Genomic DNA, 12,777 nt, shown 5'->3' with positions numbered 1-12,777 from the left:
CTACCCTCTCCTCGATTTATTATTATGAAGGATTGAAATTCTTAGCCTTTTTACAATGGTTTATAATTCATTATATTTCTTAATTATTTTGTGTTCAAAATGTTCTAGATATGGCCAGTGGGAGCCCTTGAAAACTGTTTATTATGTGCTTGTAATATGTCCCCAACATTTATTTGAACATTTCCTTACTTTTGTCGTCATAAAATTCATCTTATACCTATCCTGCCTCATCCTGCAGTTGTCTGTTTTTTCTAGGAGCCTTGGTTCCTTTTAATGGAGGGATAGTATTTACAAACCAAGACTTCAGTGCTTGGTTGCTCATTGCTCCTGAGGTCTTTTCTTCTTAGCCCTTTCAGTGTATAGAGTTAGAAAGTACATGCATATATGCACACACAGATACATAAATATATATACACACAAACATTTTCGTGTGTTCATACTGTACCTTTAGTTCTAATCCATCCTATAGTGTTCTTTCTTGCTTTACCTCACTCCATGTTTGTCTTTTCTGTCTGTGCACAGTGAGAAAACTGGCTCCCACAACATCCAAAATATTTACTCAATTGTGCAATCTTACAGTGTATCTGAAATATTTTCAAAACTGCTTCATACAAAAGTCAATAAACAAACCAGTTAAAAATAGTTAAGGGTTAATTTTCACATCTCCGGCTGCTCACCCCCTGACACCCCACTGCATTCCCCAAGACTGAGGGTATATTGTCAGATACTATGTTTATAAGATACTTGAATCCATCCTTTCTTCCTCCCTCCCTCCCTTCCATTCTTCCCCTTTCTTTGTCCATTGCCACGATCCTTCCTTTTTCTCTTCCTTTTTCCCATCTCATTTGCCTCCTTTCCTTCTTTCCCTGTGGTTATGGTCTAAACTGAAAATGTAACTGTGTTCATTTGTTTAGTTTTCCTTCCATTACATTCTTATTGATATAATTTTATTTTTTGAATATTTAGGATAGTAATGTGCTTTAATAAGTAAAAAATATACAAAGGGTTACACTCAGAGAAATGTAAATCACTCTCTCCTGTATCCATTCTACCTCATTTGTCTCTTCATCCCTTATGGGTAACCGTGTTCATTGTTTTCTGCTCTATTCTGCCGACACAGATATATGTTTTCTTATTTTCCCTTCTCACACAATAGGTAGCATGATATATTTGTTCTTTAACATATTGCACTTTGAATTTTCCTTTTAATAGTACTTCTTGGAAACTACATATCAGTTCATAATATCCCTGTATTATTTTTTGAATGCATGAAACATGTGTAGTGATATTCCTTATTTAATTCCTGATATTAGAAATTTGTTTTTTTATCTAGTTTATCAGTTCTGAGTTTTTTAATGTTCTCTAATGTTTTTCAATTTTTATTTCAGTCATTTCTGTTCTTTATAATTTCCTTTTGCTTACTTTGAATTTGACTTGTATTCCTTTCCTACTTTCATAAGGTGGAAGCTTAAGCAAAATTTTTATTAGAGGACAGCATAATATTTTAGCTTTATGGACTATATACTGCTAAGTCGCTTCAGTCGTGTCCGACTCTGTGCGACCCCATAGACGGCAGCCCACCAGGCTCCCCCGTCCCTGGGATTCTCCAGGCAAGAACACTGGAGTGGGTTGCCATTTCCTTCTCCAGTGCGTGAAAGTGAAAAGTGAAAGTGAAGTTGCTCAGTCGTGTCCAACTCTTAGCGACCCCATGGACTGCGGCCCACCAGGCTCCTCCGTCCATGGGATTTTCCAGGCATGGAAACACTGGAGTGGGGTGCCATTGCCTTCTCCGTTATGGACTATATGGCCTTTCACAATTGCTTAGTGCTGGCATTGTGGCAAAAGTCAGCTGTAGATAATTCTTAAATGAGTGAATGTGGCTGTGTTCTGATAAAACATTATTTACGAAGACAACACAGGCCTGAGGGTTGTAGATCAGCACCCTTCCCCCACCCTAGCCCTAGGCTTAGAGCATTGATCCCAGACCTTCCTTCTTTTCTAACATAGATATTTAAAGTCATAAATTTCTCTATTTAGCTGATCTCATAGATTTAAAGGGCTTCCCAGATGGTGCTAGGGGTAAAGAACCTGTCTGCCAATGCAGGACATGTAACAGATGCGGGTTTGATCCCTGGGTAGGGAAGATGCCCTGGAGAAGGGGTGGCAACCCATTCTACTATTCTTGCCTGGAGAATCCCATGGACATCGGAGCCTGGTAGGCTACAGTCAACAGGGTAGCACAGAATCGGACATGACTAAAGAGACTTAACACACACACACGGATTTAAAATATCTTTTAATTATTGTTCAATGCCAAATGTCATCTAGTTTTTCTTATAATTTTTTCCACTGACTCAGTGTTCATTTAAAGGAATGGTTAACTTCCATATATTTGGGGGTTTCCTGTTTACTTTATATTTTGTATGATCTTAATGTTTTTATTTATATGTGGACTGTATTATGGTCCAGAATATTGTCCATCTTGGTAAACCTACCTAGTACATTTGGAAATAATGTGCATTATGTCATTTTTGGTGTATTATCTAAGAATATAAATTGAATCTAGGTGATTGATAACATTGTCCATATCTGTTATGCATGTATAAATTCCTAAATTTTTTTGTGGGTCTCTCAGTTGCTTCAGTTCAGTTCAGTTTGTCAGTCATGTCTGATTCTTTGTGACCCCATGGACTGCAGCACACCAGGCCTCCCTGTCCATCACGAACTCCTGGAGTTTACTCAAACTCATGTCCCTTGAGTCAGTGATGCCATTCAACCATCTCATCCTCAGTCATCCCCCTCCTCCTCCCGCCTTCAATCTTTCCCAACATAAGGGTCTTTTCAAATGAGTCAGATCTTCCCATCAGGTGGTCAAAGTATTGGAGTTTCAGCTTCAGCATCAGTCCTTCCAATGAATATTCAGGACTGATTTCCTTTAGGATGGACTGGTGGAACTCCTTGCTGTCCAAAGGACTCTAGAGAGTCTTCTCCAACACCACAGTTCAAAAGCATCAATTCTTTAGTGCTCAGCTTTCTCTATGGTTCAATTCTCACATCCATACATGACTACTGGAAAAACCATAGCTTTGACTAGACGGACCTTTGTTGGCAAAGTAACGTCTCTGCTTTTTAATAAGCTGTCTAGGTTGGTCATAACTTTGCTTCCAAGGAGTAAGCATCTTTTAATTTCATGGCTGCAGTCACTGTCTGCAGTGATTTTGGAGCCCCCCAAAATAAAGTCAGCCACTGTTTCCACTGTTTCCCCATCTATTTGTGATGAAGTGATGGGACCAGATGCCATAATCTTAATTTTCTGAATGTTGAGCTTTAAGCCAGCTTTTTCACTTTCCTCTTTCACTTTCCTCAAGAGGCTCTTTAGTTCTTCGCTTTCTACCATAAAGGTGGTATCATCTGCATATCTGAGGTTATTGATATTTCTCCCGGCAATCTTGATTCCAGCTTGTGACTCATCCAGCCCAGCGTTTCTCATGATGTACTCTGCATATAAGTTAAATAAGCAGGGTGACAATATACAGCCTTGGACATACTCCTTTCCCTATTTGGAACCAGTCTGTTGTTCCATGTCCCGTTCTAACTGTTGCTTCTTGACGTGTGTACAGATTTCTCAAGGGGCAGGTCAGGTGGTCTGGTATTCCCATCTCTTGAAGAATTTTCCACAGTTTATTGTGATCCACACAGTCAAAAGCTTTGGCATAGTCAATAAAACAGAAATAGATGTTTTTCTGGAACTCTCTTGCTTTTTCGATGATCCAACAGATGTTGGCAGTTTGATCTCTAGTTCCTCTGCCTTTTCTAAATCCAGCTTGAACATCTGGAAGTTCACAGTTAATGTACTGTTGAAGCCTGGCTTGGAGAATTTTGAGCATTACTTTGCTAGCATTTGAAATGAGTGCAATTGTGTGGTAGTTTGAGCATTCTTTGGCTTTGCCTTTCTTTGGAATTGGAATGAAAACTGACCTTTTCCAGTCCCTTGGCCACTGCTGAGGTTTCCAAGTTTGCTGGCATATTGAGTGGAGCACTTTCACAGCATCATTTTTTAGGATTTGAAATAGCTCTACTGGAATTCCATTACAGAGGGGTTTAAAATTAGCAGCCATGAGTGTGGAATTGTCTTTTATCAGTCTTTATTTCCTGTACTTTGATACTCTGTTACTGAGTACACATACATTTATGATTATTCTGTCTTGTTGAATCAGTCCTTTTTTAGACTTTAGTCCTTTTTTGTTGTTGTTGTTAATTTATTTGGCTGTGCTGGGTCTTAGTTGTGGCATTTGGGGTTTTTGTTGCCTCCTCTGGGATCTTTTAGTTGTGGCATATAGGAACAAGTTTCTGGACCAGGGATCACACCCGGGCACCCTGCATTGGAAGTGCAGAGTCTTACCCACTGAATTGCCAGGGAAGTCCCAGTCTGAATCCTTGATTTCTAGTAATAAGTTTTGTTTTAAAATCTGTTTTATCTACTATTAATACAACTAGTCTACTTATCCTTATCATTTCCTTGGGATACCATTTTTCCATCCATTTCATTCTGTTTGTGTTTTATATTTAAAGTTAATCTCTGTACTTCATATTTAGTTTATCTTAATTTTTAAATCTGTTCTTAACAGTTTCTGCCTTTTAAAGTGGAGCATTTATTCCATTAACATTTAATGTAATTATTGATGTGCCTCAGCTGTGGTCTAGCATTTTATTTTTGGCTTTTTATTTGTTTACTCTATTATTAATTTTTTTGTTCCTCCTTTCTTGCTTTTCTGGGAACAGTTGAATATTTTTAAAATTCTATTTTAGTTTTTCTATTTAATATTTAGCTTATATTTTGTGTATTATTTTTATAGTAGCATTTCTATGGATTACAGTGTTCATTCTTATGAAGAACCAAAAAAAAAGAAAAGTGTTACACATTCTTTACAGAAAAGAAAGTTTGTACTCTAAGGTAAACCAAAATTGTAAACTAGTATTTGAGAATTTTAAAGTGGGCATTTTAAACTATTCTCAAAGAAGTGAAACAACATATTTTCAATGCATGAAAATCTCAGCAGAAAATTGGGAACTGTCAACAAGAAACTCATGAAGAGGAAATAATTGGAAATTTTAAAAAGGAATAATATAATTTCTGAAATATAAAGTTCATTGAAGGGATTTAACTTTTGTTTATATATATATAGACATGACAGAAGAAAAGGTGAACTTGAAGCCAGATCAATAGAAATTATCCTATGTGAAGAAAAGAGTTAAAAAAGTGAGAAAAACTGAACAGAGCCACAGAAACCTGTGTAATTGGGATATCAGAAGAGATAGAGAGATGGGGAAAAACTATTTGTTAGTGACTGAAAAATTCTCAAACTTGAGTAAATGTAAAAATTTACAGATAGAATATGTTAAATATCAAGTATGATAAAAGTAAATAAGTCCACCTGAGGCACATCATAATTAAAGTGTCTGAAGCCAAACATAAAGTGTAAATCTTAGCAAGAGAAAAGTTACGTATAATCAGGCACAATGATCCTATTTCTTTCTGACTTCTTATTAGAAACCATTTCAATGAGACTGCATGCAACAGCAACTTTAAGTTGTTAGGGAGGGAAGAAAGAAACAAACCTGTCAACGCTTGATGAATATCCAGTGAAAATATTCAAAAATGAAGATGGGATAAAGGTATTTTCAATAAAGGAAAGCTATAAGAGTATTTGTTACAAATGGATCTATATTATAACATGATAAAGGAGGTTCTTAAGATGGAAGTAAATGAAATTTCATGGAAACTTGGATCTTCAGAAAAAAATGAAGAGGATTAGAACTGGTAAATATCTGGGTAAATACAAAATCGTTTTTTTCCCCCCCCTTTTCTCTCTTAATAGCTTTATAAGATGAATACCTTATTAAAAATTAGAACTATAACATTGTCTTATGTTAGACATAAGTTATATTAAAAGTTATATTAAAATAAGTTATATTAGAACTATAACATTTACACATGTATTATATATAAAAAAGTAACATAAAGAACAGAGAGCTATGAGCTTATAACACTGCAAGATGTAAAGTGATACATTATTAACTGCATATGGACTGTGATACAGTAAGCTTTTACATATAGTTGGATCTATTTCTGGACTTTCTTGTTCTTTTCCATTGAAATTAATGTGAATTTATTTTTCCAGTTGAACTTCAGGAACAATTCATATACCTCTGCAAAATTCATTGGGATTTTTGGGGAGGATTTAATTACCTTTTTATTTATATTTATGTTTTTAAAATTTATAAACTTATAAATTTATATTTATGTTTTTAAAATTTATAAACTTATAAATAATGTCTTGAAGATCATGGGACCGCTTAATCCAAAAACAAAGGATGTCTTTTTATTTATCTAAGGCTCTTTTTGAATTTTTAATGTGTATTTTATGGTTATCTTAGTATATATTTTAAAGTTTTGGTCTGCTTATTCTTAATATTTTATCCTTTTTGTTGCTGTTGTATTTGGGATTTCGTCATTATGCCCTCTAACACAGGGATCAGAAAGCTTTTCTTGTAAAGACCAAATCAAAAGTATTTTAAGCTTTTTACAATCTGATCTCTGACACTACTTACCTCTGTTTCTGTAGCACAAGTCACCTTTTACAGTGAATGAATGAGTGTGATTATTTTCCATTAAGACTTTATTTATAAAACAGGTACAAGGACTTCTGTTTTAGAAAGGGTGACATAGAAACATTTCCCCCTGTTTCTTCACTCTTAAGTACACTATAATCCCTGGAAGTAGGAGACAACCCAAGGAGACCTCTGAAAAGTGTAAAGAGGAGCTTTGTTAATATATTGTAAGGTATGTAGGGGAGAAGAGTAGCATTTATAATCCTATGATTATAAATGATTATAAAGTCTCAGTCTTTTAGTCTTTTAGTTGACCTATATCTCTTGTCTGTGACCTTCCCAAATGATTCTTGCTTTTTCCCCACTTCAGATTGGACAGGAAGGCTAGAAAGGGCTGGATTTGGGTGCTTCCCTTCCTCCTGTCAGAGGCTGGAGGACCCTGATGCTGGGAAAGATTTGAAAAACCCTGATGCTGCAAAAGATTGAAGGCAGGAGAAGAAAGGGATGCAGAGGATGAGATGGTTGGATGACATCACTGACTCGATGGACATGAGTTTAAGTAAGCTCTGGGACTTGATGATGGACAGGGAAGCCTGGCATGCTGTAGTCCATGGGGTCACAAAGAGTCAGACACGACTGAGCGACTGAACTGAACTGAACTTCCTCCTGTCAAAGGCTCAAGGATTCTGGAGTTAGGTATTTTCTTTTCTCTGTATCAAAGGCTGTAGGTAACAAAAGTTGGGTATTTCCCTTTCGTGAGGTTTGTTTGATTGTGATAAAATAGTTTCCCTTGAGAGCATGCCTATTTAAAGGAGACTAGAGGTGCTCGGCGAGGCCAGGAGGCCTGCACTTTGGCCAGCCATGTTCCTCTCCACGGTGCTACGGGCCGCGTAGCCGGCCTCGCCGCCCACTGGGGAAAACATATAAGAAATCTGCATAAGACAGCTGTTTAGAATGGAGCTGGAGGAGCCTTATTTGTGCACAGAGATACTCCTGAGAATAACTCAGAAACTCCATTTGATTTCACACCAGAAAACTATAAGAGGATTGAGGCCATTGTGAAAAACTACCCAGAAGGGCATAAGGCAGCAGCTGTGCTTCCAGTTCTGGATTTAGCCCAGAGACAGAATGGATGGCTGCCCATCTCTGCTATGAACAATGTTGCAGAAATTTTACAAGTACCTCCAATGAGAGTGTATGAAGTAGCAACTTTTTATACAATGTATAATCGAAAGCCTGTTGGAAAGTATCACATTCAAGTCTGCACTACCACACCTTGCATGCTCCGAAACTCTGACAGCATACTGGAAGCCATTCAGAAAAAACTTGGAATAAAGGTTGGAGAGACTACACCTGACAAACTTTTCACTCTTATAGAAGTCGAATGTTTAGGGGCCTGTGTAAATGCACCAATGGTTCAAATAAATGACAACTACTATGAGGATCTGACACCTAAAGATATTGAAGAAATTATTGATGAACTGAAGGCTGGCAAAATCCCAAAACCTGGGCCGAGGAGTGGACGCTTCTCCTGTGAGCCAGCTGGAGGTCTTACCTCTTTGACTGAACCACTAAAAGGACCTGGGTTTGGTGTGCAAGCAGGCCTTTAATTTATATTAGCTGTGAATATGTCAGTGGAGAAATAAAACATGAATTTCCTACCTAAAAAAAATAAGGAGAATAGAATGATTTGGTTCAGAACTGAAAGAGTAATTCAGTATTTGGAAGGCAATCATATAACTGGAAAAGAAAGCATATCTCAGTAGGTGCAAAAAGAAAAAGCATTTGACATCATTTAAAACCTATTCATAATAAAAATGCTTAGCAGATTTAGAAGAGAAGGCAACCTCATTAATGTCATAAGTGGAATCTCAGAAACACTGGTAGTATCAATCATTAAAGACAGAATGGTTTCCCCTTCTATGAACAGAAAGTGGGCGAGTATCTTAGATTTCACCACTACTGTTCAAATTTGCCCTGGAAGTTTTAGCTAATACCATGAGGCAAGAAAAACCAATAAAGGGCATGCATTTCAGTATACTAGCCATGAATACTTGAAAAACAAAATTTAGTTAATACCATTTACAGTATTACATAAGGGATGCACGTTTGATCCCTGGGTTGGGAATATCCCCTGGAAGAGGACACAGCAACCCACTCCAGTATTCTTGCCTAGAGAATCCCCATAGATGGAGAAGCCTGGTCGGCTACAGTCCATGGGGTCGCAGAGTCAGACATGACTGAAGTGACTTAGCATACACACATGCACACCAAAAGGATTACCCATAAGTGAAAAAATAAGTTTGACTTGACAAAAATTTTTCTCTCAAAGGAAAGTGCTAGGAAAATGATAAAAAGCAGTCATAAAGTGAAAGAGTATATTTCTAACATATTTATGAAATGCTCTTAAAATATGACATTAAAAGAAGTAACCCTGTTTTTTTTTCTTTATACACATAAATTCAGTAGATGCATATAAAGCATTTGGAAATATCCAGTTCCTATTCATATTGAAAACATTTCACAAACCAGGAAGAGAAGTTAGGTAATACACATTATTAACCAGATAATATATATCTAGGAGTAATCTACAGCTAATGTACTCAGTGACTGTGTATTTTTCCCCTGAGTTCAGGAATAAGATATGAATTTCTATTCTTATTCCTTCTGTTTGACATTATAATAGAAATTTTATCCAGGTCAGCTAGGCAAGAAAAATAAATTGCATCTAGTTTGGTACTGAAGCACAAAAACTATATTCACAGAGGAAATGATTTTGTGTATGGAAAATCCCACATTATGTAATTAGACCTAATACATGAATTCAGAAAGATTGCATAATATAAGGAACTATAGAAAAATGAGTTATTTTTCTGTATAGTAGCAATGAATAATCTGAATAAATAAATACAACACCAATTTAATCTGCAATAGTATCCAAAAGAATAAAATGCTTAGGCATGAACTGAACCAAATACGTGTAAGACTTACATTGAGATCTAGGAAAACCATATTGCAAAAAATTTAAGAAGAATTGAGCAGTTCAAAACATACCTCATGTTCATGCATTGGAAGAGTTAGTAATGTTAAGATGGTATCATCAATTGAATTATGTTTCCCTAAAAGATATGTTAATGTTCTAATCTCTGCTTCTTATGAATTTACCTTATTTGAAAATAGGGGATTTGCAGATGTCATTAAGTTAATCTGACGTCATACTGGGGAGATTGGGATTTTAATCCAGTATGTCTGGTATTCTTAGAAGAGGAAAGGGCACACAGAGACAGAGATATACAGGAAAAATGTTGTGTAACTACAAAGGCGGAGATTGACGTGATGTGTCTACAAGAACAGAGGCACAAAGGATTGATGGGCACAATAGAAGCTTAGAAAGACATGGCATATGTTCTCTCCTAGATCCTTCACTGGAAACATGACTCTATGAGTGCTTTTATTTCAGACTTCTATCTTCTAGAACTGTGAGATAATTAATTTTACTTATGTTAACATAAAAGTTTAATTTCAGACTTCCAGTCTCCAGAACCGTGGAAGAACTAATTTTTCTTTTGCTAAGCTTTGCAGTTGTTGACTGTTAGCCAGCTTTCAGAAACAAATACAATTGACATTCGTCCTCAAACTGACATAGAGAGTTAGTGACACCTCTCTCAGTGTCGCAACTGGCATTTTTGTAGAAATTGGCAAGCTGAGTATAAAATTCATATGGAAATATGGATACATAATAGACAAAGCAGTCTAGGGAAAAAAGTACATTAGAGAACTCAGATTTCCTGATTTTAGATCTCAGTACAGGACTTCCCTGGTGGTCCAGTGGTTAAGAATTTATCTTCCAGTGCAGGGCACATGGGTTTGATCCCTGGTTGGGGAACTAAGATTCTGTGTGCCATGGGGCAACTAAGTCCACATGCCACAACTACTGAGCCCACACACTCTGGAGCCTTTGCCACAAGAAAAGAACCTGCATGCTGCATCAGAGATCCTGTGTGCCACAACTAAGACCCGATGCAGCCAAAAATAAATAAAATTTAAGAAAAGAAAACAGCAAACTGTTAAGAAAGCTTAGTACAGAGATCCAATAATTAAGACCTCATGGTAAAATTGTAAGGGTAAGCATACAGGTTATATAAGTATATGGAAGGACAGAAATGGAAAAGCCACAAATGTACCCACTTATATATGATTAATTGATTTCCTGACAAGAGTGTCAAGACACTACAGTGGGGAACATCAATTTTTTCAACAAATAATGTTGGGACAAGTGAATATCCCCATGGAAATGAATAAATTTGGTCCAGCAACTTCACACTTTGCAAAGGTGAGTAAAATATGAATCAAAGACGTAAATTTTAAGGCTAACGTCACAACTTTTAAGAGAAAACATAGTTGTACATCTACAGGACCTTAGACTTGATATTAAGTCTAAACCACAAGCAGCAAAATCAAAATAGGGTAGCTTTTGTTCTTGAAGAGATAGTATCAGGAAAGTGAAATAAAGTATAATAAAAAGAATGAAGTACTGATACATTGTTCAACATGGATGAATTTGAAAATACTATTCAAGTGGAAGCCAGATTCAGATGCCTCTTTCTGCATGATTTATTTATGCGATATGTTTAAAATGCAAAAGTTATAAATACAGACTAGTTTTTAGAGGCTAGAAGGATCTTAAAAATTGAACTTTGTTGTACATGAATTACAATAAATGTGCAAAAGATGGAAATATTCTTCATTAAAGATAAAGTGATATGTAAGCAAATGGAAAAATACTTAACATCACTTGTCAGTAAGGAAATGCCAATTAGAAATCACTGGATATCAATAAATCTCTACTAGAGTGGCTGAGTAAAAAAACCCAGTATTTCCAAGTGCTGCTAAAGATACAGAATAAATGGAAGTTTTAGGCATTGTTTGTCAAATGGAACAGGTACCTTGTAAAAGCAATTTGTCAGTTTTTTTTAATAAAATTAATTCTATAGCTATGATATAACCAGGCAATTGCTCTCATATATATTTATCTTAAGTTGAAATAACATTTCTTCTCGTATAGAACTGTTCATTAATGTATACCCTTAAAATTAGTAGCTTTATTTTGTCAGCCCAAACTTGAAAGAAGTCAAATGGCCCACAACAGGTTAGTGGATCTATAAAATATTCTACATCCATTTAATGTAGCATTACTCTCCAAAAAAAGCATAATGAATTAACTGATACCAAAGCCCATGACTATGGGGATCACAAGAAACTGGAAAATTCTGAAAGAGATGGGAATACCAGACCACCTGACCTGCCTCTTGAGAAATATGTTTGCAGGTCAAGAAGCAACAGTTAGAACTGGACATGGAACAACAGACTGGTTCCAAATAGGGAAAGGAGTATGTCCAAGGCTGTATATTGTCACCCTGCTTATTTAACTTATATGCAGAGTACATCATGAGAAACGCTGGGCTGGATGAGTCACAAACTAAAATCAAGATTGCAGGGAGCCTGACGAGCTACAGTCCATGGGGTCGCAAAGAGTTGGACACGACTGAGCAACTGAACTGAAATGATAACAATATAGATGAATCTCAAATGGATTTTGTTATGTAAAAGTGTCCATAGTGAAAGTACAGATACAGAGATGATGTTTTGGCACATGCAAGTATGACAGGAGCAAATAAAGTGATGTTTCCTGAGGTTAAGTGTGAAATGAAGCAGAAAAAAGAAGTGGTTTTTTTGGTTATCAAAATGTTTCCTGATGCTTGGTACTATTTAAATAAATCAATGTAATTCTTATTTGATAATATCTTACTAGAGAGACCAACAACTTATTCCATTAATGTGCCAGATGGTAAATGTCTTAAGCCTTGTGCCTTAAACCATATGGTATCTGTCACACTACTGAACTCTATAGTTGTGGAAAGCATGCAAATTAATGAATGCATACGTGTTCCAATCAAAATTTATTTATAAAACAGGCTGTAAGTTGATGTCAGTGGGGATGGGCAAGTAGAGAACATAAAAAATATGTCTCATTACTGAAATAGCAAGCTACTAAATACTGTCAGAACCAATTATTTTGAACTACTGTATGATCCAGCAACTCTACTCCTGGGTGTGTGTATATATATATATCCAAAGAAAATGAAAAGTATTAGAGAATATATG

At 36.1% G+C, this 12,777-nt stretch overlaps 1 pseudogene across 1 annotated transcript in view; it reads left to right on the top strand.

Annotated features, from left to right (window-relative positions):
* Positions 1-12,777, top strand: part of LOC112445193 (NADH dehydrogenase [ubiquinone] flavoprotein 2, mitochondrial-like) — a 193,909-nt pseudogene that overhangs the window by 68,144 nt on the left and 112,988 nt on the right. Inside the window, exons 4-5 of the transcript XR_009493531.1 lie at positions 5,552-5,833; positions 6,983-10,945. The product of XR_009493531.1 is annotated as an NADH dehydrogenase [ubiquinone] flavoprotein 2, mitochondrial-like (transcript). The remainder of the gene's footprint in view (positions 1-5,551; positions 5,834-6,982; positions 10,946-12,777) is intronic.

The sequence above is a fragment of the Bos taurus genome, chromosome X, assembly GCF_002263795.3.
Source record: "Bos taurus isolate L1 Dominette 01449 registration number 42190680 breed Hereford chromosome X, ARS-UCD2.0, whole genome shotgun sequence".
NCBI classification, from domain to species: Eukaryota; Metazoa; Chordata; class Mammalia; order Artiodactyla; family Bovidae; genus Bos; species Bos taurus.
Note: the sequence above shows the minus strand (reverse complement) of the source record. Positions and strands in the feature narration are given on the sequence as shown.